The sequence below is a fragment of the Myodes glareolus genome, chromosome 9 (assembly GCF_982192425.1).
Source record: "Myodes glareolus chromosome 9, mMyoGla1.1, whole genome shotgun sequence".
NCBI lineage: Eukaryota > Metazoa > Chordata > Mammalia > Rodentia > Cricetidae > Myodes > Myodes glareolus.
The window spans coordinates 92,904,974-92,932,732 of record NC_142034.1 but is presented as its reverse complement, the minus strand read 5'-3'; the positions used below and the strand labels follow the sequence as shown (position 1 = coordinate 92,932,732).

The 27,759-nt window shown below is 39.8% G+C and overlaps 1 long non-coding RNA gene across 1 annotated transcript; it reads left to right on the top strand.

Annotated features, from left to right (window-relative positions):
- The first annotated feature begins 54 nt into the window (after positions 1 to 54).
- On the top strand, positions 55 to 27,502 carry LOC146892865 (uncharacterized). The gene is made up of 4 exons (XR_015003529.2): positions 55 to 532; positions 11,066 to 11,238; positions 16,743 to 16,826; positions 25,102 to 27,502. It is a non-coding gene; the product is annotated as an uncharacterized LOC146892865 (long non-coding RNA).
- The last annotated feature ends 257 nt before the right edge of the window (positions 27,503 to 27,759 follow it).

Here is a 27,759-nt window from a genome sequence, read left to right as displayed (position 1 = left end):
AGTTGGAGTAGTGATCTCTTTCTTGCTACTGCCAATCCCACCAGTCGAGAATAAGATCACTACCACCATCTTAAGCCAGATTTCAAGCAAGCTTTAACTAAATACTGGCCAGGAAGGTGGACTCTGGCCAGAACCACTCCTGGGTTCCCAGGAAATGGCCACAAGTCATGTGAAAAGGAAAAACCCATAGAGTCACCATATTTCCCATCAGGTCTAGCAGGGGCAAGCATATATCCTGACACGTTTCCTGCCCACACGAGCACGTGTAGTGTATGTAGATAGGCCAAACAGGACAAACAGTACAAACAGGAACTCATTCTTAACTGCAAACGGAACTCTCGACCTGCAAGGCATAGGTTTCCCGTTTCGGTCTCACTCTACTTCAAACATGTTTCTAACAGGAAGCAAACAATTAAAGGGAAAAAACTCCTCTGAGGAAATGAGCTAAACCGAGAAGAAGGTGAGAGACTGGAACCAGGTCAGCCTCGTGGTTGGTTGTGTGGAGAACTTCAGTGTGAGGACCTAACACTGGGTGAGTCTGGAGAGTTAATCAAATAAAGCTGGCAGGCCTGGGGAGAAGACAGCCCTTTGCTGCCATAGGTAATATCCCTAGTCCTGGAGAGACACCTACAGAGAGAGCACAGACTCACAGCTGATGGCAGACTAGGGCTAGTTGCTGGCCAGTTAGGCTTTTTCCAGCCAACCATTTTCCTTCCCTGAGTCTCTACCACACAGTTATTTCCTCCAAACAGGAACATGCTTCCATGAAGGTAGACGCTGTAAGGCTTAGAAAGTAAAAGAAACCTACAAGTCTCTAGAAGTAAATAAAATCAAAGCTTCTGAACGTCACAAGCTTCCTAAAGCCTTTCCCCAAGGTTCTGTAAGCAGTTCACAATTGCCGGGGAGGGAACTGTCCACCACCGGCTTGCCAGCAAGGTGGGCGAGGAGTCCAGGGGATGATGCTCTCCCGAGGCAAGGCTTCCCGGGTGGACTTTTTTTTTATTGTGCATCTGTTTGAGTCATTGACGTTCATGTCAGTAACTTCTCATCAATACCTCTGTAAGTAAGCACAAGAAATCCATTGGCTCATTACGCTAGAATTGAATAGAATCTTTTCCCCCTGTCTTTATAGTTGCCTAGAGTGAGCAGATGCCTCTGTACATCTGCTAGAAAAAGTTACGCAATGTCTGCAGGGCATACTGAGGAACACATACGAAGAGGTCGTTCCTTAGATTGGAATGCCATTTTCCATTTACTCAGCATATAGCCTGTGAGGTGCATATATAATTTATTTACTTTTAAATTTTACTGATAGCTTTCCTTTTGCTGTTTCATGGCACGGGAATGAGGATTACAAAATATGAAAGGGGAACCTCTGAAGTAATAAAAATATACATTCTAAATAACCCTGTTCTACTGAATTCTAAATCTGTGCAGAACAGTGTTCTACTGAATTCTAAATCTGTGCAGAACAGGGCATAAGAAAACATCAGTCGAAAGCTGACTGGGTTTTCAGACACTCAGTGCACCATTGTAATTAGTGTCTGTTCAGACTAACCAAGGAGCAATAAGGAAATACTTCATATCCTTTCCCAATTTCAAGTGTCATCGATTAGGGTTGTCCTTTGTGTTTGGCCTTTTTCACTCAAATTGTTTCTGTGAGATTGTCATTGCATGATTTAGTATGTCATCCTTCATCCATTCCATTAGTAGGGACATTTGTTTCTGATTTAGGACTAGTGTTAAATGTGTACAGGAAAATACATCTTTTGTGAAACATACACTATCGGGTACATAGCCCAGAGTGGAAATACTTGGGACATTCGCATGCTCGGCTTTAGTAGCTGCTAATGAATAGGTATCCAGAAAAGTTGTACCAACCAGCACTCCACCCTACAAGTGAGAAGAATCACAGTTGTTTCATACACGGTTTCTACAACGTCATGTTGTCAGTCTTCTGAGAGGTGTTTGTATTGGTTTATCCAGAGAGACAGGCATAATGGTGTGTGTGTGTGTGTGTGTGTGTGTGTGTGTAAGAGAAAGAGGCAGGTCTAGAAGCAGAGACTTATAGATGGGTACACAGTAACAAAGTAGAGAGGCAGAAAAGGTTGATGCTCAGGATCTCACCTAAAGGTCATCTGCTGGTAGAATTCCACTCCCCTTTCCCTGCAGTCAATCCTTTGCTATTAAGATGGTCAGCTGATTGAATAAAACCTGCCTTCATTAAAGAGAGTATTATGATTTGCCTGATCAATAGGTTTATATATTTATCTCATGAAAAACTTGACAACCTCTCATAGAAATATGTAGAAATGATTCATCAGAAACACATCGAGGCCTATTTAAGACAGCCGTAATATCAACTATTACAATGTGGTTTTGCGTGGTTATAATTTGCATTTCCCATACCAACAGTGAAGTTGAGCTCATCAAGCATTTAAATAATATTCCTTGCATTTAAATCTGTCTGATATATGTATCTCTGATAGCTCTTGCTCATAATAAGTTAAGAATTTATTTTGGAATTATTAATATATTTAACGTATCATCCATGGCTTACCTTTTAAATCTTTTAATGGAAATTTGATGAATAAAAGTTTTAATTTTAATGTAGTCTAAATCATTGTTTTTTTCTAGAGAATCATACATTTGGTGCTTGATTTCATAAATGCTGACTTATTTTTAGAAAATGATATTTTTTATAAGCTTTATTTTTATCTTCACATTTATATCTAGGATCAATAATATAGACAGATCACAATTACTTTTCCATATGAATATTCCATTCACTATGAGGTTAATCATAAATGATAGTAAACTCCTTCCCTTGTGTGTGTCTCATCTTAAAGGAAATCCTCAGTCTTTCACTATTAAGTAATGTTTACTTCAGTTTTTATTAAATTAGTTTCTATTTTTATTTTATCTTATTGTGGTGGTTTGAATGAGCGTGATCCCCGTAGTCTCATATGTTTGGAAGCTTGGCCCTCAGCTGGTGGGACTGTTTAGAAAGGACTAGCAGGGGTAAACTTGCTGGAGGAGGTGTGTCATTGGGGGTGGGCCTTGAGGTTTCAAAAACCCATCCTATTCCAGCTCCCCACCCCCACTGGCCTGGTGCTTGTGGGTCAGATGCAGGCTCTCAGCTGCTTCTCCAGTGCCATATTGGCTCGCCTGCTGCCATGCTCCTCACCATGATGGTCATGCACTTACCCTCCAAAACTGCAAGTCCCCAATTAAATGCTTCCTTTTATAAGTTGCCTTAGTCAGAGTGGTTTTTGTCACAGCAATAGGACAGTAAGACACGGGTCCTTGATCAGATTAAGCATGTCACCATCTGGTTTTGGATCAGTGCCACTCTTAGCCTTCGTTGGAGAAGTTTCATTTCTCAATGAACGGTAGTTACTGCAGAGACTCATAATTGGCCAGGGCATTGAGAATATATGACTGCTGTGTGCTCATGCCCACACAGGACATCTGTATCAGACCCTCCAAGGTTCAGGGAATACCAGAGAAGAGAAAGCAGAGGATAAAGGGGAGTGTTGTGCAATATTACTTTAACTATGTAAAGGTCTGTTGCATTTGTTTATGCTGTATTTGTTTTTTTGTTTATTTCTTTTTTTAAAAAAAAAACTTTAAATTCTGTGATTTGTTGCCCTGGTTAAACAAACAGCTGTTGCTTCTCTATAGCATGTTCTATGCCTTGATAGAACCTATCTAAAAACCATATAGAACTTATATGACTTTTGGGCATCATAACTGTTATCTTAATGCTGTGTGCTGTGGGGATAACTAGAGTGCCTTGCCAGCTGCTAATATTCCTCAGGCTTCTTCCCGAGCCCATTCTAAGTCTTTTGTTCCCCGAGTCCTGGCTCTGAAAAGTGTCTCAGAGTTGAAAATATCCCATGAGTGCTCTAAGACACAACTTTCTGACTCCTTATTTACCTTATGGCAGTGACAACCAGACCACAGGGTAGTTCATCAGCAATGCCACTAGAGGGAATCAGGCGCGGGATGGAGGAATCAAAATGGAGTCACTTGTGTCAGCCCTATGGGAAAGGTAAGATAAGCAAGGCTAAGAGGCCATGGAGAGAGGGGCTTTCCGCCTGATTGTCTGGTGCCTTCCTGAGCTCATGGCTCTAACAGAGGACCCTAATGTAGGGAAAACCAAAAAGGGGCTTATTGTCACTTATTTACAATACTTTTTTAAGTATTCTTTTTTTTTTTTATTCATGGAGTCATTTTTTAAAAAGGACCTCATTAAATTTTATTTATTTGATTAGTTTTTGACTTTGGCTCCCACGTGTAATTTTTATAACACTTCTCCTTTCCAACACAGACATTTGTCTTCATCTACGCCTTTTCTTCATGCGCTCCAGCCACTATTTTAAGCCTCAGATACTCCCTTGTCATATTCCTGCCAGGAAGCCTGCAGATCAGCCAATAGTATGTCCTCCTCAAAACTGCCGAGTGGGCAACAGCAAGGGGGAGCCATCTTAAGGACTTTGAGACAACATTTGCTAAAAATACTAACCCACTGTCTCTTGGGTTCCAGCTAGCTGATGTGGAACTGAGTTTTCCATCCACCTCCTTTGCAGTCTGACCTTGGCTCAGATTCCTGCATAGTTCTGCCCAGGAGCTGTGTTATTATTCACTTACAATTGGGCCTGCACAGTATGGCACAAAACACCGAGCTTATCTACCTCTGTTTGCAGCAGACTCACATTCAACTTCTGAAAAAAGAAAAGAAAAGACTGGGAAGTTTTTATTAGCTTTTTTAAAGTTAATATCAAATCATAGGAAAAGAGAAAGAGGTTGAACTTCACTAACACAGCTGGAAAAGTCTGTAGCAGAGGGGCGGGAGAGAAAAAAATTAATCTAGTTGGTTTTCTGTGGTGGTTGGCTGTTCACTATTCTGGTGGTGATGAAAGACGCTGCAGATTTTTCAAAGGCACTGAGAAACTGCTGTAAAGATGTGCAATGTTCAGTCGTGAGTGTGACCAAAGCTGGAAATACTCCGTGAGAGTGGACCAAAGCTGACGACACTCCGTGAGAGTGGCGTGCTTGTCTCCCAGAGACGCTTCATGCTGACAACAGATGGTGCTGCTTTCTTATGAAAAGACCTGGCTCCCCTGCTGAAACCCGAGAGGAACCACAATAGGTCTGACCCAGCTCAGAACTTCATGAAGCCTTCTCACCCATGCTCCACACACCAGAGTTTCCAGAAAGAAACAGAATTTCTTACTATTTTTCCAATGGGGCAGCATGTTGTATGATACGTATGAATTCTGACTGTTGGTACTTATGTACTTTAGGTTTTCCAGAGGGCTAAGGAATCGTTCGGCCAGACCTGGGAATTCTAAGTGAACTTGACCCAGCAGGTGTGGAAGATGGTGTTGACTTCAGAGGGTGTCACTTATGAGAGTAGAATTCGAGACGTGAAACCAGGATCTATCATCATGTCTCTCTGCTCAGTCCTTGTGAGATTTTGATTCATTGAATGAAATTGGGTAGAACTTTCTGGGCAATTCCTCTAAAATCAAAGTTTTCTTAGGTTAGTTTTAAGAAAAATGTCAAGAGGACCTGATTGGGAAAGTTGTGCCTAAGGCACAGTATCTGTGAGCACCTTGCTTGTTAAGCACAGTCTGAAATGCCACATGGTGCAGTCTCCAGGAGACTGACGGCTTTAAGCGTCTCGATTGCCAGAGTGTTGTGTTCAATTTCACTCTTTACCAGTGTTGCTAAGAAGCAGCTGCAACAACAGGGTTGATTGGAAAATAAAAAAAGAAGGAAAGAGAGAAAAAAAAACAAAAAGAGAAGACCCAAATATTTCAGTATTATCACGAAGGTTTTAGCTCTCTGGCATGGACGCTCTCTTCTGTTCGGTATTCTGTGTGGTATTCACTGTGGCTGTGAAGTTGAAATGCTTGCTGAAAACAATGCTTTTGCTACGGAAACTTTACCATGCTTGGGAAAACAATGCGATTTGGTCTGTGCACAGTAGATTTCTGCAAGTGTTACCCCGAAAGCCCCGGCAGGGCTTTCGTCTTCAAATGCTGGCCTTAGCTGACCATCTGCTACTGTTGTTAAATGCTCTGTTAAATTGCCACCACAATTTTATATCGCTACCTCCACCCACTACAACATATTCTCTACAAGTGTTATTCAAAACAAAATTTTGCTTTATGTAGGTGTCTTCCTCAATGACAAGGATTTTCTTTTACAAGTTGAGTCTAAAAAAAAAGTCTGCCTAAAAACTCCCCAGCCCCAGAGCAGGCACTTTAGTGGGCCTGCCATTGCCGGCCTGCTCTGTGGTTTTCCCTCTGAGCTCGGACAAAAGAAGTACTGCTTCTGAGAGACACCCTGTCACCAACAAGGTATTTGGCATCTCCCAACTCAGGGAGCCATCTCCTCTACTAGCTAGACTAGGGAGGACCCCAACCACCAGAGGAATACAGCAGAGAAACAGGAAGAGTACCCAACAGTGAAAACGAAATACAAGCACCGGTACTCCCCTCCAACATACCGAAAAGCACTCATGGAAGAACACCAGAGAGAAACCTGCAGCCGAAGCAGATGGAGGGGAAGGTAGTACCCACACTGGGGACTGGAGTCCGACAGGGTGCTGACTCTGCAGGAACCCAGTAGAGAAGTCTTCCAGGCTAGCCCGCTGTGGTTTACACTGTGGCTGCAGCAGCTGTGCCAGCTGAGAACAAGATGCAGGGAGGGGACATGGATCCCAACAGAGTCAAAACATCCATGGGTGATAGGATACTTTGTGTCCTCCCGTATTTTGTTTTTTGCAACTTTTACTTTCTGTAATTTCATTATAATTTGCTTTCTTTACCTTCTATCCCACAAGAATAGGGTTTCACATCTGGGGTTTTTTCTTCTATGCCTAAGCGATATCCTGCATTAGATCTCATGTTTGCCTTCTCAGTCCTCCATGACTTCATCCACTCATCATTCCTTCCCCTCATAGCCTCTTCCTCTCCCTCTCCAATTAGTCTCCTTTCACTCCCTAGATGGTTTTACTTCAACTTTCATGGACAGGCATGATTTTAGCTAACCTTATTAAATCTAGGGATCACGAATAAGAGAAAACACACTTGCCATTCTGAGACTGACTTGATTCACTTATTGTGATTGTCTCCATTTTCCTGTGAATGGCATAATTTTGTTATATTTATGGTTGTTTTTTTCATTATCTGTATACCACATTGTCTTTGTCCTTTGCTCTCTTGTTGAGCACCAGGTTCCTTATATGACTTCAGTGGTGTGGCGGTAGACATCACTGTGCAAGGATGGGTGTGCATGTTGACTTGGAGCACTATGGCCAGGCTCTGTGCTAGATCAACTTGCAATGTCTTGCATACTTATTTCCATGAGGTTGGAACAGTTCACGCTCCCAGCAGCAGTGGATTAGGACTCCCTTTTGTCCACATCCTTTTGTTGTTATTTGTTTGTTTTTTTTTAATGACTTCCATTTTGACTAGGGTAAAATAAAATCTCAAAGTAGTTTTTACTGGCATTTCTCTGACGGTGAGTGAGTTGGATTGATTTTATATGCTTGTCGACCATTTGCTTTTCATCTCTAGAGAACTGTCTGTTCATTTGATTGTTCCATTTATTGATAGGCTTGTTTGGTTTATTTGCTTTTCTCCATTACCAAGTTTGGGGTCTTACGAGAAGGTTTTTGTTGTTGTTGTTGTTCTTGTTTGTTTGTTTTTTTTTTAAACCAATTTGGGGTTGATTTTTGTGCAACATGAGAGATGGGGATCTAGTCTCATTCTGCTACATGTGGGCATCCCATTTCCTCAGCGTCATTTGTAGATGATGCTGTCTTTTCTCTAATGCTGTTTTTTCATCTCTGTCAAAAATCAGCTGATTTAGATGTACAGGTCTATATTTCAGGCCTTTATTCCAAGGATCTACATGCTCGTTTTTGTTCCAGTAGTGTGCTATTTTGTTACTGTGCTTCCACAGTATAACTTGAAACAGAAATTGTGATATTTCATGCATTATTTTTTTTTACGCTGGTTTGTGTTAGTTATCCCAAATCTTTTGGTGTCCATTTAGATTTTAAGATTTTTCTTAAATGTTTGTGAAGAATAGTGTTGAAATTTTGATGGGATGAGAATTGCATTGAATCTGTAGATTATTTTTGGTAAGATAGAGATTTTCAAGATTTAATTCTTCTAATTTATAAGCATGGGAGATCCTTCCATCTTTTAGTGTCTTTCTTAATTTCTCCAGTATTTGAAAGTTTTCACTGGATAGCGCTTTAACTTCTTTGGTTAATTTTATCCCCATGTGTTTCTCTGAGACAACTGTTTCCCTGATTATTTGTCAGAAGGTTTGTGATTGGTATATAGGAAGACTTTTTTTCTGCATGTTAATTTTATATTTTGGCATTTTTCTGAAAATAGTTATCCATTCCAAGAGTGATCTCTAGGAGGGTCTTTATGATCTTTTATGTATAGAATCATATCATCTGCAAATATAGATACTTTATTTCTTTCCCATTTGCATACATTATACTTCCTTATCTTGTCTTATTGCTTTAACCAAGTCTTCAAGAACACCATTTAATAAGAGTGGAGAAATTGGGTGTTGTGTCTTATTCCTGATTTTAGGATTATGTTGCCTGCAACCAGAGGCATTTGACTTCTTTTGTTTTCATTTTATTTCCTCCTCTTGTCCTATTGTTCTGGCTAAGACATCAAGTAACTGTATTGAATAGGGATGGGAAGAGTGGACCCTATTTGTCTTAGTCTTTAGTGAGGGATGCTTTAAGGTTTTCTCTGTCCCGCGCTACTGTCTCGCCAGCAAGAACGACGCGGGGCACGTAGGATCCTTCTGCAGAACAGCTTTTTAATGCATCTTGAGAGCGAGAGCATAAGCCGACATGGCAGAGACCCAGAGTGAGGCGAACCCAGCCCTTATATAGGAAACAGTCCCCGCCTCGGACGTGTCACTCTCAGATTGGTCAGCTGCCCATCATCCCAGATGATGCCTCGGGAGAGGCAGGGACTACAGCGTTGGAAATTTGCCAACACATGCGCGTTATCCTGTTCACCGCGCAGTGGAACCGGATGTCAGCGCCATCTTGGAATGGCGAATGTGGTTGCGGTCCTCTACATTTCTCCACTTGGATCAAACTCATTGATGGTGTGGGGTTCCCCTCTGTATGCTATGAATACATTTTATTATCATTGGTTATTAAAGAAACTGTTTCTGCCAATGGCTTAGTAAAGCCAGGCAAGAAATCCGAGCAGAGATATATAAAGTAGGTGGAGTCAGAGAGATGCCATGTAGCTGCTGAAGGAGAAAGACACCAGCATCAGCCAGAACCTTACAGGTTGGTCACAGCCCTATGGTGATTCATAGATTAATAGAAATGGTTTAATCCAAGATGCAAGAGTTAGCTAGAAATATGCATAAGCTATTGGTCAAACAGTCTTGTAATTAATATAGTTTCTGTGTGATTGATTATTCACGTGTAGGTAGCTGGGAGCAAATGAGCAGTATCTTACTACAACATGGTGTGCGAACATGTGCCAATATCCCCATAAAACCTGAGTGAGCTTGGGAAGGAATTCTAGACACATAAGAACAGAGTCTAGCACAGCTTCTTGGTAGCCACATTTTCTTTCCCCAGATGGGCTCTGTTTGCTGGTGGTGAGCAGGGACACCGTGACTCCTTTAAGAGAGGTCTTTCTGACTCAGCATTGACAGCAAAGGCTGCATGACTTCTTTAGGGGAGAACTTCCTGGTTCGTGCTGGCATGAAAGGCTCTGGGTCTTTTGGGAGGTCTGGCTATGGAGCATTTGAATGAGGTTTGTGAGCAGAGTGCTACAGGTTGATTGGTTGCTAAGTGAACCCTCCACATCCCTGGAGCTGGGGCGGAGAGTTTGGTGTTAAACATGTTGGACTGGGCAGAGCCAAAAGGCACTGCAGCCTTAGTCCTAGCCACAACCACTTAGCATTTTTTTTTTAAAAAAAGGTGCTCCTGGTCAGAAAATGATTACAGCTAAGCAATAAAGACAGACTCGGAGATTTAAAAAAAGACCTCTAAATGGGTCCTAGTGTTACATAAATATAAGTAGGTTTGGGAGAGAGAAAGAAAAAGAATATAGACAGTTATAAAAAGAAATAAATAGTTTTACAAAATAAAACAAAGTCTTTAAAAGGATAGTAAAAGTATTATAAAAGAGTTCAGACAGTTATAGATTAAAGGATTAAAAAAATTAGCCATGTAGAGATGGCAAATACACAGAGTCTAGATTATATATATTATTGTGTTTTCTTGAATTTTTTGATTGTGAAAACAAAACCTCTCTTTGATCTAAACAAAGAGAGATATTTCATTGTATGGGCTGCTAAGCAAAACCCATATATATTTTAAAGGTATCTTGACTTCAAAATTTGGGTCTAAGGATATGTTGCTTGGGAAAAGAGGTTCTGCTTTGTTTCCACAGAGGATAAAAAGTTGTGGATTCCTTACCAGCTAATATGGCTTAATCAAACAAGACCCCCAGGAACAATGGCCCAGATGGTCCATCATCCATGACAGCTTCAGGACTGCTGGCTGAAATGGACCTATCACACAGGATACCCCAGAAAGACCTAATTAACAGCACCCCCAATCAGCAGGAAGTAGTCTAGAGAACAATGTCCAAATTCCTGAAATGATTGTTTATAAATGTTTGTTTACATTTAAAGGGGGATATGCTATAGAGATGAATACTTTGCATTGGTATGGATCTTGGTTTACTGATGCAAATTTAAGGTCAATTTTGTTATATATATATATATCTGTATTTGCTTAAGAAATTGTGTTTGTACAGCTCATTTAAAATGTAACGTATAATTAAAAAATACAGGTTAATAGTCATCTATAATAGTCAAGCTTGTAGTCATGTTGGTTAGATTTTCTAGATGTACAGAGATAAATTTTATATGGATAGGTATTCTTCAAACCTTTCAAAGACTAACAGAATATGGCATTTAAAATGTTTTTAAGAACTTAAGACTTTTCATGACAGTGAGACTCATCTGTTCCTGACAGCACCAATCTACTTCTTGAGGATGATGGGCATCAAAGAAGCTCCTTCTGGAGTTTGTTAGCCATTTGGGCTAAAAAAAAAAAAAAAACCGTTTTTGCCTGGACTACTTGATGGTACGCTGTATAAACTGAACATGCAGGACCCACAGAGAATTGACTGCTGAACTTGCCTAAAGGTGAGACCGTCCATGGCTCCTGCTCCATGAAAGAACTGCCAGACATTTTGCAGGACACAGAAGAAAGCATTTTATGAACTTTGCACTTACAAGGCAAAACAGATCTTTAAATTCCCTTAAGGTTCATCACTAAGTTTTTAATTTGAGTTGTCTCTAATTTTATGATTTAAGGGACCTAAATCATAAATCTTCCTCTTAGCACCACCTTATTTGTGCCTCATCGGTTTTTGTATGTAATATCTTTGTTTTTATTTAATTATAGAAATTTTTAAATTTTCGTTTTGATTGTTTCATTGTCCCATTTGTTTCTCAGTCATGTGTTAGTCAACCTCCATGTGTTCATGGATTTCCTGTAGTGTCTCTTCCCATTGATTTCTGGCAGCTGATGACTTTTTGTTCCATTGTGGGTTGAAAGACTGCAGTAAATTATCTCAGCTTTCTGTGCTCATCCTAGTATGTGATCTGCTCTAGAGTCTGTTCCACAGACTGCTGAGAAAAATCTGTACTCTGCTGTGCTCGGGTGGCATGTTCTGTAGGTATCTGCTGAGACCACTTTCTCTATGGTAGCCCTTAATGCCACTGTTTCTCTGTTCGTTTGTTTATTTATTATCTAGATGACCTCTCCCTTGGTGTGACTGGGTCATTGAAGTCACTGCTCCTGTGTTGGCATTAATCAGTGGCTTCAAGGTCAAGTAGTATTTGTTTTATGAATTTAGGTGCACCTGAGTATTTATAAAATTGTAACATCTCTTAATGAATTGTCCAAAGAGTCTGCCTCAGGCTAAAGTGAAGAATTTTGGATTAATTTCATTGGTAGAAGAAATCTCAAAACAGCCTAGTATAGACTCTGTCATGCCATTATTAGCAGTAAATGTGATAAAGATTTATAACCAAAAGGAGCAAGCTGAGTAGGGTAAATTACAAAATATAAATTTTGAGGAGAAAAAGAACACCAGGAAGTAGAATAGAACTAAGTCCCATGTTCGAGGAGATAAACAAATTAGAAATGGGATAAAGGAAGTGGTAACCTCAGGGCAAGATCCCACCCAGTTAAGCTTCCCACTTGTGAAAAAAATTATTAAAAAAATCCTTAGAACTGGGTGTGGTGAGGCACACCTTTAATCCCAGCAGGTAGAGGCTGATGAATCTCTAAATTTGAGGCCAGCCTGGTCTACAGATCCAGTTTTAAGACAGCTAAGCTTAGGTAATGAAGGAAACCACGAAAAACAGAAAGCTGGTGGAGATTGAACTGAATGACGGATCTATGTTCCAGCCCCAGCAAGCAGCAGAACTTGGCAGCTTTGGTCACCTAGTTCTGGCTTTAGAGTTAAGGATAGAAGAAACAGGTTATGGAATTTGCCTCCATACTTAAAGAAAGCCACTGAGGCCAGGTATGTGTCAGGGGTGTCCCTGAATGGAGGCCTAGCAGACAGTCCATTGCATGAAGATTTGAAGTTGAAGACTGATTGCCTTGGAGAACCCTAGATATTGGAGATGCCAGAGTTGTGAGATACCTGTGGAGGAGAGCTGAATAGGGAGTAAAATCAGTCCAGGAGGAAGAAACATGTTGCAGTCAACAAAGTTGAAAAGGGTTGGAGATGTGGAGAGCATTTTGACATCAGACGTGGAGTGCAGAGTTTCGAGGTGTTGTGTCTATAATGGATTAGTAAAAATGCTACAGATCCCCAAGTAGCTGCAGTGGCAGAGACACTGCAAGTCAAGAGGTGGCAGTGGGTAGCAGGTCCCAAGAGCAGCCAGTACCAGGCAAGTACTGTGCATAGGACCATGCCACAGGTCTCCGAATGTGACTGGCCCCAGGTGGTGAGTCATGTGGTGGCAGCAGGTGAGAGACAGACAGATAGGCATGCCATGCAGAGTGAGGTTAGATATTTATTTAGTGGGTTATGGAAGTATGTAAAGGAAGGGGGAGAAGAGCAGAGCAAGAGAGAGAAGAAGAAGAAGAAGAAGAAGAAGAAGAAGAAGAAGAAGAAGAAGAAGAAGAAGAAGAAGAAGAAGAAGAAGAAGAAGAAGAAAAAGAAGAAGAAGGAGAGAGAGAGAGAGAGAGAGAGAGAGAGAGAGAGAGAGGAGAGACAGAAGGGGAAGGGGAAAAGTGGGGAGAGGCAGAAGCTGCCTCTTTGAGAGGGAGATGGAAAAAGGAATGAGACTCAGGCTGCAAACAGGAAGGAAGATCTTCCTGCCTCAGAAGACAGGGGAGGGAGTGGATGTCACTTGTCTCTTAAAGAGACAGAACATATCATTACATTCTCATTTTTTTTAAATAATAAAAAGGTGGGAGATTAGGCACCACAGGTTAAGGGAATTGGGGTGGTGAATTCTCAAGACTGCTTTCTGCTTATTTGTGGGCATCATCTTTGGGGGGAATCTGAGAAGGCTGGGTGCTGGTCACATCTTGGCATTGCTGGTCTGTTTGTTCCTGTTCAGTGTTTGTGGTATGGAAATGTCTGGTGTCTCTTGCACCTGTTTAAGGTATTGGCAGAACAGAGGACAATGTTAAGTTTAGGGGGAAAAATTAGGACCAGGGAATTGAGAGGGGTGTATTTGACCTATTTAAGGGGGATCCTTCAATTCAGCTCCCTGGAACTCACAAGAATTCTTTGGGTTTGTAAAAACAGAAGTTTTAGAGATATACATTGTATAAATAGTAGCATATTTATGTCAGAATGACTGTGACAGATATTTTTTGCACAATGAAAAGTATTTTTAAGACTATGGAAGGCAGTGTGAGAGAGAAATTTGATAACTTGTATTTGTCCTCACACCTTTATAGCTTGCAGGTATTGTATTTGTAATTAACTGAAATTTGTTTGGTGAGGTTGTCCTTTTAAACTGACAAAACCTCTCTCAGCTGTCAAACTGCATCAGAGATCTTTGAGAAGGATGAAATTTTACTTGAGTTATTGACTAAAAAACGACAGAGAACTTACTTGGTTGTCACCTAGAGCTACTCCTCAGGGTCCTCCATGGTCTCTGAAGGTTGTATACTCTCAGTTAAGATGGCAGCGAAGTCACCTGACCTCAGTTAATATGGTGGTAAGGTTCTCAGTCAAAATGGCAGTGGTCACATGTTGTATGGAAAAGCCACAATCCTTGAGCTGCAGGAATTTTAAACTTAATAATAAGAGAGACCTAGAGGCATGATCCACCCTGTGGCTGAGCTGCCATGCCAAAAGCCACAGAGGGGAACAAAAGGTTGGAATTGAAAAAAACCTCATTGTGGATCTGACCTATCTTGTTGGCAGCAATAGCAGTAGCAGGGTCCATTGGCCTGTGCACTGACAGTGTTAGAAAGCCCCCATAAAAGTGGAGCTAGCGGGGTACTGTCAGAGTGAGGGTAGGAGCTGAAGAAGTAGGGCATTAAGGCCTGTGGTTTTAGGGCCTCTAAAAGGTTTCCATCCCAGGGGGTACAAACATGGATGGCTTGCTACCCATAGCTTAAACCATGAAAAGCCGTGAAAATGGCAATACCAAAAGGCCTATTCCAGGACATCTCCCCCTACAGGTGGGGCATAAATTGGCATGAACACCACAAGACCCATGGAAGAGCATCCTCTATCCCCGGGTGGGGTGCTAAAGCCTAACTGGAATTGGTCAGGGTGACTCGAAAGCCAGAGAGGCCAGAGACCACTCCATGCAGTCTTTCATGGCAGAGGGAAAAGAAAAGAAAACGAAAAAGGAAAAAAAGAGAAGGAAAAACTGAGGGACCCTGTGCCCCCAGTCGAATGCACCACACAGAGTGTGTAGTGCTAGCATGGGAGGACTGACCTCAGGTCAGGCCAGTCACAATTTTAGCTAAAAGAAGCAACCCATAAATGAATGTCAGCAAAAGGCTCAACTGTCCATGGTTGGGGGCTGTCACCTGTTTCTAGAAACACCAGAAGATTTTTAGGAGCTCACCAGTCAATTCCTCGGGTTCAGAGAAATGATTAAACTGACCAGAATGAAGCTGGTGGTGTGTGTAGAAACACGCTGTAAAAATCAAAACCGTGCTCAGGCATATGGAACATGTGGTTGTTGTAGAAAAGAAAATACCTGGTTCCGGATCCCAACCCCAGGAGAGGGGCTCAGGGTGGGAAAGCCTCCCGAGTCTCATGGCACCAATGTAATGGATTAGTAAAAATGCTGTGGATCCCCAATTAGCTGCAGTGGCAAAAATGCTGCAGGTCTCCAAGTAGCAGCAGGCAGCAGGCCATGTGGTGGCAGGCAGGGGGCAGCAGGTTCCCAAGAGCAGCCAGTCCCAAGCAGAGATGGTACACAAGACCATGCCACAGGTCTCTGAAGGTGGCTGGTCCCAGGTGACGAGCCACGTGGCAGTGGCGGGCGAGAGACAGACAGATAGGCACACCATGCAGAGTGATGTTGGATATTTATTTAATGGGTTATGGAAGTATGGAAGGGAAGGGAGAGAAGAGAAAAGAGAAGAGAAGAGAAGAGAAGAGAAGAGAAGAGAAGAGAAGAGAAGAGAAGAGAAGAGAAGAGAAGAGAAGAGAAGAGAAGAGAGAGGAGAGACAAAGCTCTCTCCTCTTTGAGAGGGAGAGGGAAAAGGAAGAGACTCAGGCTGCAAGCAGAAAGGAAGATCTGCCTGCCTCAAGTGAATGGGGGAGGGAGTAGGCGTGGCTTGTCTCTTAAAGGGACAAGACAGATCATTACAATGTCCAGATCATAGAGTTCCCTAAAAATCAACAAGGAGACTGAGTCCTGTATATAGAAACAAAGAGCCTTTATTCAAGTTCAAACCTGGACTCTCTGTGTGTCCAACACATTGGCACATTTAGAGAGCCTCGAGTTCAGTTGGGGTTGGATTTTTTTTTAATCATAGCAGAGGCTGCAGTGAGTATCTCTAAGGTTTAGGACCCATGATTGACTGGCATTTGTCCAGGGGGTGTCTTGGTGAAAGGGAATGGGTCTGTGCTGTGCCAAGGGACATCAGGTGATCCCATTCAAAATGGTTGGAATGCCAGGAATTTCCTCTGGAATACTGGGTACTTTCCCCTTGTATGTTCTGGTCCTGGGTGATGCCTGGGTGGTCTCAGTCCATGGTCTTCCAGGGAACCAGGTAGGGTAATCTGAAACTCAGAACCTCCACTGAGCCTGCCATGGCTGGGCCCCACATTCTCCCTTCACAAGCACCGATGACAGGACCCAATCACTGGTCCCACTTGCCCAGGGGTTTAAGGGGATGGTATTGGGACCTAAGACCCATTAACTAACAGATTTTTGTCGGGCAGTGAGTGACCATCCTCTGCTATCAGGTCCTGTAGCTCTGATCTTTGAGTACAAGCAAATTATAATCCTGAATGACCTTTTTGGTTCTGCATAAATAACTAAAGGGTCTTATCTTATTGTAGAACCATTTTAGTTAATAAATCCATTAATTTAAAACGCTTGGCTTATTTCCTCATATGTCAATGGATATTATAGGTAGTCATTTTCCCCCATGCCAGGGAGTTCCCCCTTGTTTCAATATTTCAATCTATTTTGGGCAGGGCGTGCGGAACAAAGTGTTCTCTTCTGTAACTATTTGGAGCTGACACTGGGATATTGGATTCAGGGCCCAAGAAGACTGAAAGGTGAGTCAAAGATGAGGAGGGAAATTCAGGGCATTTATCAGAAGCATCTCATTTGTTGACTGCACTGAAGAAGCAGGGATCATTCACATAGATTGAACTGGTCCACATCAGCTTTCAGCAGGTCCAGGGCTCGCAGTCATTTGTGGCAGGTTGTAGTCAACAGCTGATGCTTGGATGTGCCTGTCAGCCATATGTAAACCTGTTGAGACAGTTTAAGCTAGGAACAGAAGTTAACATTTATGAGCTTAAAGGAAAATATTACATTTGAAACTTTCAGGTTCATAGTCTTAGAAAGTGGGAAGGGGAGGGGTCCCAAGACCAGGAGAGAGAAAAATGTCATCTTCAGGAATAGACAGGTGGAGAAAATTTAGGCTGCACTTATCTGGAATCCTTTTGACCTGAGAGAAGTAGATCCAGGCTTTTTTCTGAAGTCTATATGAATTTTTACTTTACAAAAGGACATAACAGTTTTAGATATATTAGTGTCATCAATCTGTACTGAAATCTACATAGCAGAAAAAGCAGGTAATGGGTGTCTATAAAACAGCAGGAGTGGACTCAGTTGAGTCCTAGCAGAAACTGCAGACTTGGGTTAGAAACATGTACGTTTTGCACATTTTTTTTTCTGTCCTGAGAGCCAGGTATAGAATGAACAGAGATAGCTTTGACCTGTTGAGAAGCATCTTTAAGTTTATATTTAGATGGCAACCAAAATAAATTCAAAATCTTGAGTTTGTGACTGAGCAGTAAGTAGTCATTTTTCTACTAACTTTTCAGAACTCTATTAAATGCTAAACTCTGAACTTTTATACCATATAAGGGGAAAACAATTTAAAATATTTTTAAATCTTAAATTATTTATTTATAACTTGCATTTATATCTCAAATAATTTTTTTGAGGAACTTAAAACTTATAAGTTTTTATCCTCAGACCTTTTATAGACCCATATCAAGGCTTGATTTTTATATATAAAATGAGCGAATAAGCTGACTATACCCTTGTGGAAGAAACTGGTTACATGCTGCTAAGCTGACAAAATTATAGCTAGCCCAGCCGTCAATACTATCAAAGATCAAAGAAGGATAAATTATACCTGAGTATAGATCAAACAGCTTCCAAATCTATTAAGAATGACAGGGACCAGTAGGCTGTGTCAAGGTTTCCATAATGTTGGAGGCAGAAGTTTCAGAAGAACAGCATCAGTCTTCATCAGGTGAAGAGTCTTTTCTGTGGAGGAACATGGGTAAGACTGACCTTATTTTGTCTAGGCAAAAGGAGTTCAGTTTGTTCTCCAGTGTCCTACTGCTTGTTCACAGTCTGGGCTGGGTCCTGGCAGCAGGTATTCCATTGGGGCATCTAGCCCAGTGGTCAGCATCATCATAATCCAGCTGGAGACACCACAGTACCCTATAATCTTCTTTGGAGACCTTGGGTCACTGCTAGGATCTGGGAGTCTCTGTCTGATATAATAAGCTTTTTAATCAACATTTTAAATGCCATATTCTAAAGATCTCTGAAGTATCTGAGGGCTGCCCAGGTATATCTGAATAGACAACTTTGTTTTTAGTTACTTTTTAAAAGCTAATTAAGGTTTATACCTGTAATTAATTATACCAGTAGTACTTAGCATGGCTACAATTAACAAACTTTATCATTTATAAGGATGGCTATTAACTTGTATTCCTTAAAATAATACAATAGGTTAGCAGTTTTTTAAGACTAGTACTTTACATTATATTTCTGTCAGGTTTGACTTTAAAATGATGATTTTGAATTGAAGTTTTTTTTTTTTAGTGAAACACAGATCATTTATATGACTTATTTTAGCCAAATTACTTAAGCCTAGAAAAGTTAGCAAAGTCAAGGAGGCTAGACATACATTCTGAAGGCTGAGTAGACCTTGAGTAAGGGTAGACATTTTCTAAACCACTGGTTAGAAACCACTGGTTTTAATTTTTTTAATGTTTTAACCTTTTAATATTATTTACCATGTTGTGGTAGCCCCCACTATAAAATGTTTCCTATTGTTATCAATGCAAATATCTGACATTCAGGTGGCCCTAGGCTACCTCTGTAAGAAGGTTTTTCAACCTCCAAGCATTGAGACCCAAAGGCTTAGAAGCTGCTCCAAGACCTTGCCAGACTGCTTAGGTCATTCATTGCCTTGTTGTATCACAAGAAATGAACCTCCCAGTTTCTGGTTAGCATTATGTGCTTATTGCTGTGACTCTAATTTTTAGCCTTTTATTTTAAGCTCAAATATTAACAATATAAAACATTTATAAGCACAGCTGTCCCATAAAATCTCTTAAATATCTTCCTGCAATATCAAAAATAAAGTACCTCCTTTCTTTCTTTTTGAGAGGCTTGGATCACCTCAAGCCCACCCTTGGTAGCATATACATAGCCTGCCTTCTAGATCTCAGCCTGCTCCATTTCACTATGACTGGTGCTTCTGGTGAACATCACCTGGCACTGACATTTCTGAAACTGTTAAGGTCTATCCTTATAACTGAACTCTTTAGTACTATAGTCTACCATACATTTGTAAACCTCAGCTGTTCCCTATGGTCCCTTTATGTCTTTAAAACCATTATCACCCGGGTGACTTCTAAATTATAAAGTTTAGCTGCCAGAGTAAGGTACATTCTTGAGTGTAAAAGCATTGAGGTGTAGCTTTAATCTTTTACATTTTATTTTTTTATAAACCTTGCTTGCTATGGGAGCTCCTTCAGCCAATAGCCTTTAAGATACCAGCCTACTTGGGTGTGGTTTCTTATACTATAAATGCAGCTGTAAAGTGTAAAGTGTAAAGCTCTCTCGCTTCCAGCTCTCACTTCCGGCTGCTAGATTTGGTTCCTGTTGCAGAGGACTGTGATCTAGGACTGTGATCTGTGAGTCTATCCCTTATTATATGCAATTCTGAACTAGTGTGGGATTATTTTGTAACTTCCATCATCATCTGACTCCCGAACGTGTGAACCAGCCCACCCTTTTGGGATCAGTTTGCCAGCCACATGGCACATTGGGCACTGACTCTCCTGCCTGTGGCTCTAGCCAGCACTCAGATACAGCAGGCTGCTGTTCAGCACTCCCCAGCTTGCGACCCACATGCTGCCACTCAGTGTATTACACGCTGGCCCACACATTGCTGCCTGCCATCCCCACTGTGCACAGTTGGCAACTTGCTCTGAGTTTTTTTTAAATCCAGGGCCTTAACTCTCAGAATCATTTGATGGCCTTAATAACTGCTCTTAATTTGTTAAACAAAGTATTTTTTTCAGTAACTAAGTAAGCAACACATGCTCTTCACTGCTGCTAGCATCTCTTGGCCACGTGGCCACAACTGTGACACCTGCTGGCCAATAACAATTATTACACCTACTCCAATTCATTGTAATTGCCTTCAGATCTTACAACAGGCAAGATCTGGAAAACTACAAAAATTACATATTACAAAAATTACAATTATGATAACATAACTATCCAGGAGTCGAATAATTAGTTTTCTTACACTATGGATGGTATTCTGGAAGGCTTATGTGATTTTCCTTCTACATCCCTGAAGCCGTAGGGCGATTGGTAATGAAAAGTCCTCAGACTATCTTGATACAAAATATACAGCTTTAATAAACAGAAGTAAGACTTACAACAGCTTACACCAGAATCCAAATGATCCGTTCGGACGCAGGAGCCAGGGGAAAAGAGAGGCTAGCAGAGTGCGCTTGCTAGGTTTATAGGCAGGCTTTAGCCTGAGGGCGGCATGCCCCCAAAAACAGAATGTGATTGGCTGAACTCCCCTATCACATCCCTTTATTTGATTTTAGAAATTAGTTTAGTTTTTCATATTATCTCATTAAAAATGGTTTGATAAGGACCAAGAATGAGGCACTTTTAGAAATAATAAAGTTTTATAGACTAATAATAGCCAGCTAGTTGAGAAGATCAATACTATGGAGAGAAATATCATCAGTTTGACAGAATTATCTGAAAGAATTTGTATTGTTGAATTTAACAATCAGAATCTTTGAAAAGTTATGATAGATTAACAGTTAAGGTATTTCTCCAGGAAGGTAATATACACACCAACAAAATTATGTCCAAGGATGAGATGTTATCTTTACTGGAAAAGTTTCATACCTTGGAATCCTCAGTGAGGGCCTTAAAACAGAACACTGGACAGGAGATTCAGACTTTACAAAAGGCAGTAGTAAAAAGAATGGAAAAGATTGAGGAATTTATGGAAATTGATGAGCAGGGACAGAAGTACAAGGACAGGATTTAGCTTCATCAGTACATGCCAGACCCAAGAATGACTTACACAGAATTTAAACTGCATTTCCAGTAATTTCCTCAGAAAAACCATCTAGCACAATGTACTCTAAGGTAGTCAAAGACTATACATGGGAACCAATACATATGAGTGATCTAAAAGAAATTAAACAAGCAATAGTTTCTTATGGACTACATTCACCTTTTGTGAGGGAAATGGTGAAAACATGGGCTTCAAACAATAAGACTACCCCACATGATTGGCTTCAGTTAATCTCTGTGGTCCTAGAAGATGGGTCTCAGCTGCTTTGAAAGTGTTATGGGAGAGAAGAAGCAAAAATTTAGAACAGGGGAAAGCAAAAGGATTTGAGACTTCCCAAGATTAAATTCTTGGTAAGTGTTATTACTCTGATCTTCAGGAACAGGCTCACTACATTGAACACACCTTGGCCCTAAGTAGCACAGCAACTTTAAATGCTTGGGACAGAATTCAGGAGCTAGGAAGGAGAATTGAATTATATATTAGGATTAAACAGGGCCAGAGAGAACTCTTTAGAGACTTCTTGCAAAGATTAACTAAGGCTGTGCAAGTAGGAGTTACAGACCCTGAAGCTAGATGTGTACTTATTGAAACTTTGGCTTTTGAAAATGCCAACTTAGAAGATCTTTGAGCCTTTAAAGATTAATAGATAAATGGATCTTGCCTACAATGAATGTTGAAATATTTGACTATAGTACTGAGGATTGGGTAGGAGAAGCGATTTCCAAATGAGGGAACACCAAAATGTCAAATGTTTTAATTCTGGTAGAATAGGACATATAAAAAGGGACTGTAGAAAAGGAATTCCTAGGAATACTGTCTCCTCTAGGAATGGCAAGAATAGGAGGACTCATCTTCTCATATATGTAGGAAGTGTGGCAAAGGACGATATTGGACCAATGAATGTATGTTGGCAAAAGACAGACAAAGCAACCCAATACCACTGGGAAACTCCTTGGGGGGCCTCTCACAGTCCCCCATGTTAAACAAGGTTCAGTTATTCCCAGTCACTGTGAAAAACATGTCTCACCAGGAAAATTAAACAATCCAGTGCTTACTGTAAAAAAAAAAAATACTGTTCTAGATGATGAAATAGACGTGGAGGATAAATCAAAAACTCCAGTAGAAAATAGAAAATGTACATTTTGGAAAACTTTTATAAATGATCAAAGACCAAAACTAAGAATGCATATAAATGACATTGTAATTGAGGTATTACTAGACATGGGTTCTGATGTAAGTATCATTACTCCAGAATCTTAGTATCCAGATTGGCCTCTTCAAGAGGCAGATATTCAATTCCTAGGAATTGGAACCCTATCTAAAGTGAAAGAAAGCATGAGGCAGGTTGAATGCATAGGGCCAGAAGGGCAGAGAGGAAGGCTGAGGTCATATGTAGCTAATATTGCAGTAAATTTATGGTCCTATGACCTATTGCATCAATGGAATACCCAGGTTAACATTCCTGCAGTCCCCAAAACTCATGTTTCTGGGAAAGATATTATAAAATATCTTAAACAAAGTTCACCAGCCATTCAGGCTATAGAAGAACACAAAGCAACTAGCAAACCTTCAGAGGTACTAACAGCCTTGCCTTTAAAATAGTTAACTGAGAAACTCATATGGGTTAAATAATGACCTTTAACAGAAGACAAACTGCAGGCTTTAGATCAACTGGTACAGAAGCAACTTAGATGCTCACCATATGAAGAATCAACCAGCCCTTGGAATTCTCCTGTATTTGTTGCTAAAAAGAAATCTGGAAAATGGAGAATGGTGACAGATCTAAGAGCTGTCATCAAAATTATTTAACCTATGTGTCATCTACAATCTGGAATTCCCTACCTTCTCTATTACCAAAAGGATAGCCTCTTATAGTTATTGATTTACAAGATTGTTTTTTCACTATACCTTTACAAGAAAAGGACAGAGAAAGTTTGTTTTCACAGTGCCTACTTACAATAATTCTCAGCCTACTAGGAGATACCAGTAGACCATCCTCCCACAGGGAATGCTTAATAGCCCTACCCTGTACCAGTGGAAATAATACGGAAGCAATTTCCTAAGGCTATAATTTACCATTACATGGATTACATTTTGCTATCTGATTCAAACATGGATACTTTAGAAAAAATGTTTGAAGAAGTAAAGAAAGTTTTGCCAAAATGGGGATTACAAATTGCTCCTGGAAAAATACAGAGAGGAGATTTTGTCAATTACCTAAGTTATAAATAGGTTTGCAGAAAACCAAGTCACAAAAGGTACAAATTAGGAGAGACCAATTGTGGACTCTTAATGACTTTCAAAGGTTGTTAGGAGACATTTCCAGTTTGTGACTGGCTGTTGGGTTAACACCTGATCTCATAATTCATTTAAACAAAACCTTAGATGATGACAAAGACTTAAATAGTTCCAGGGAATTAACAGCTGAAGCGGAAAAAGAATTGACAGTTGTTGAAGAGAAATTACAGGAGGCACATGTAGATAGAGTGAATCCAAATATTAATTGTATTCTAGTCATATTGCCTTCCAGAATTTCCCCTACAGGAATTTTAATCCAGAAGGAAGATATTATCTTAGAATAGATTTTTTTTTACTACATAAACCAAGTAAAAAATTAAAAATTTATGTGGAAAAAGTCTCTGAATTCATTATAAAAGAAAAATCAAAACTTTACCAATAGCAGGTATAGACCCAGCAGAGATTATAGTGCCTTTTACTACTGATGAAATTTAAAAATTATGGGAAGACAATGAACCATGGCAAAGAGCTTGTGCTATTTTTTGGGGGAGAAATTAATAGCAATTATCTCAAAAGTGATAGAATTAACTTTATAAAGAGAACTACTTGGATTCTTCCCCAAATTGTATATAATACACCAATAACTGGAGCCCATACATTTTTATACTGATGCAAATAAATCAGAAAAGTCAGGTTACAAATAAGAAGAATTAAGTAAGGTAAAACAAAGCCCTCATAATTCTGTCCAACAGGCAGAGTTTTATGCTATTCTTAAGGTATTAAGGGATTTTTAAATAACCTCTCAAAAAGAGTTGTCTTGCATATTGAAACCACTGAATTTATACAAGATGATACAGAATTGACTTCTTTATTAATTTAGGTTTAAGATATCATAATTAGGAATAGACTTTGTCCCACATCCAATTCCATACAGGTCTGCCAGGTCCTCTAGCTCAAGGTAATGCAAAAATTGACTGATTATTGATTGGAAGTGTGCTGAAGGTCTCAGAATTTCATAAGAAACATCATGTCAATAGCAAAGGTTCAAAGAGTTTTCTATTACAAGGTAACTAGCTAAAGAGATTATAAAGAGGTGACTTACTTGCTCTTTCTATAGCCAAATATCATTACCTGCAAGGAGTAACCCAAAGGGTATTCAAAGGAATGAGATCCATCAGATGGATATGTTCCACTTCACAGAATTTGGAAAATTAAAATATGTACTCCATACTACTGACATTTATTCAGGTTTTAAATGGGCAACTACCTCGAACTCAGAAAAAACTGATTCAGTAACCACACATTTAGTAGAAGTTATGGCCATCATGGGTATACCTGCACAAAAAAGACAGACAATGATCCAGCATATGTGTCTAAGAAAATGAAGCAGTTTTTGCTTATTATAATAGAAAGCATATTACAGGTATACCAAACAATCCTCCAGGTCAAGCAGTTATAGAAAGATCAAATCAAACTATAAAGAATATGCTAAAGAAACAGAAAGGGATGGAAAATACCCCCAGAAATAGATTGCAATATGCTTTATTAACCTTGAATTTCTTAATGCTAATGAGAAAGGAACAACAGCAACACGGATGTTGGATAATTAGAAAAAACTTCTGAATTAAATCAGCCAGTATATTTCAAGGCTGTGTTGACCTCACAATGAAAACCAGGAGATGTGCTATGTTGAGGAAGGGTTTTTGCTCTTGTTCCCACAGGAGAAGAAAAGCTATGAATACCCTCAAAATTGATATTCAATTTGAAAAAAGAGAAACCTCTTGAGAAAGAGAAATGGCAGCTCATCCACAATGATGACAACCATACAAATGGTAAGGAAACCTCATAAGGGTTGGGGCAGGGTTCTGTTCTTGTCTTTGCAGGAAAATACCCATCTCCAAAGAGTTGAGAGACCTTGGACATCTAGATGCCTAAAAATGAAAAGATAATTACCCAGAAAGGATCACCAAGCAAAGAGAAATCTGACTTATGATGCTGTATCATCTGCATGGTAAAATTTGATTAACTGGACATGTATACATCTCTACTTAAAAATTGGAACTGGCTTTAGAGTTGGACAATGGCTATCCTTCTGTAAATCCAATCACGTTGTTAAAAGAAAAATTCAGAATTTCTGTCTGTCAGGAATCATCTGGTATAGTCCAGAGAGCAGATAGATTTGAAAGAAATATTTTACTTTTCTCTGCCCATTTTGTCTATATTATATCTTTCATTGAATATATGTCTATATGAATGATGTTTAAGTTTTCAACCATGAACAGTAGATTTTTCTGCAGCAACCTTTGAAACTTCCAGAAAGAAGATGGGGCCCTACAACAATGACTCCATCTGGTTGATGTGATGTCATGATGCTGATAGCACTACTATGAGACTGTTTTGGGGGTACCAGCTGCAGAAATGGTGTACCTTCTTACAACATTCTAGCCAGAACTCTAAAGAAGAACTTCAGAAAAACCATATTGACTACTCAGAGACCATTTGCAATTATACAAAACAGCAGCAATCTTGAAACTTAACCATCATTTTACTTTTACAGAATCCCATAGAAACAGCATTGCCCCCATGACAGCTGGCAGTAATTCTAGAAGATGAAGTCCCCTCTCCTAACAAAGTTTGTCTTCACAGTTAGAGATACCATTTAGGGATGATTATTACTCACATAGGGTTGGGGGTTGGGGTGGAAATTATTTAGGCACAGAGATCTCAAAAAGAGGGAAAATTGATGGGATAATAGGTAGATTAATTTGAATTTATTCACACTAATAATAATAATAGTGAATAATATATTGAATACTTGTGAGTTATTACTTATGAACAATTTTTACTGGTATAGATACAGTTAAATTATATTTGTTATATTGAATATGCTCATATTTCTGTTTATATATTTGTACACCTATGCAAAGTTATTTTGTCAGATTGTATGCATGCATGTTTCTACCTCTGTTTAAGGCATTTTGTATATTGATAAAATTTTAGTATATATTTATCATATTGTATTTCTACCTCTGATCAAGATACATTGTTTACATTTTGAGGTCATTGTCCTCCTTTACTGCACAGTTGTTTAAAGATTGTTTGATATTCTGATATGAAATCTTAATCTTTAATTTACATTGGTATTAAGTATTATAGGTCAATAGTCATTTATGTTTGTCATCCTTTTAGTCAGACTAATTAGTTTCTTTAGATACATAGAGATTGTATTCTGCATAGATAGGTAATCTTCAACCACTTAAAAGATCTGTAGAACATGGCATTTAAATAACTTAGGATTCTGTTGATGTGCCAAGATTGCTCCTGGCAGCACCAATCTATTCCCGAGAGATTGTTGAGCATCAAAGACACTACACTTGGAGTTTGTCTTCTTCTTGGCACAACTGGTCTTTGGGCAAGGAACTGCCCATGCCTTGACTACTGACAAAGTGCATGATGTTCAGACTGGACAAGCAGAATACAAGAAAAAAGATGGCCAAACCTTGTCAAGACAGGGCAAGACGGTTCTGAAAAATTTCCTGCCTCTGAAAATGGCCTGTCAGTTACTCTACGCCTTGGCCAAAGTTGGTTGCTTCAACAGTAAAAATGAGACTTTGGGTGATTGCCCAGGTAGCCAGTTGTCTTTGTCATCTACTGCACATTTTGGAAGCTGCTTGACTGCACTTCCTGCCTGCTCAATTAAAGTTATCTCCCTTCTTAGACTTTCAATGGGGTTGACAATTAGATAGTCATAGTTACTGTCCTCTTATGATCTAGTCAAACCATTTCCAATACAAGACTTAGACTCCTTAGGATAGAATGCTTATTAAAACATTAGGATATGTTCCTTGCTTAATATTGTTTATGCTGGTTGCAATTCTAACTTTATACTTGACATCTGTTCCTAGTATACATAGTTTTGTATTGAAACTTTCTTATTTAAACAAAAGGGGAAGATGCTGTGGGAGCACCTTCAGCCAATAGCCTTTAAGATATCAGTCCATTTGGGCATAGTCTTTTATACTATAAATGCAGCTGTAAAGCACATGCTTGCTCTCTTGCTTCCAGCTCTCATTTCTGGCTGCTGGATTTGGTTCCTGTTCCCTATTCATGCATAGGACTGTGATCTAGGACTGTGATCTGTGAGTCTACCCCTAAATAAATAACCCTTTTGTTATACAGAATTCTGAACTAGTGTGGGATTATTTTCTAACTTCCATCATCACTTGTTTTTAGGACAGGACATGAATTATCATATACAAATCCACTCTAATCAATATTATCTTAGAGATCTTTTATTGTCTCCTAGTTAGACCCATTTCACATGGTCACCTCTAATAAAAATGGTGGTGAAATCCTGTGACATCCACATTTTTCTTTAA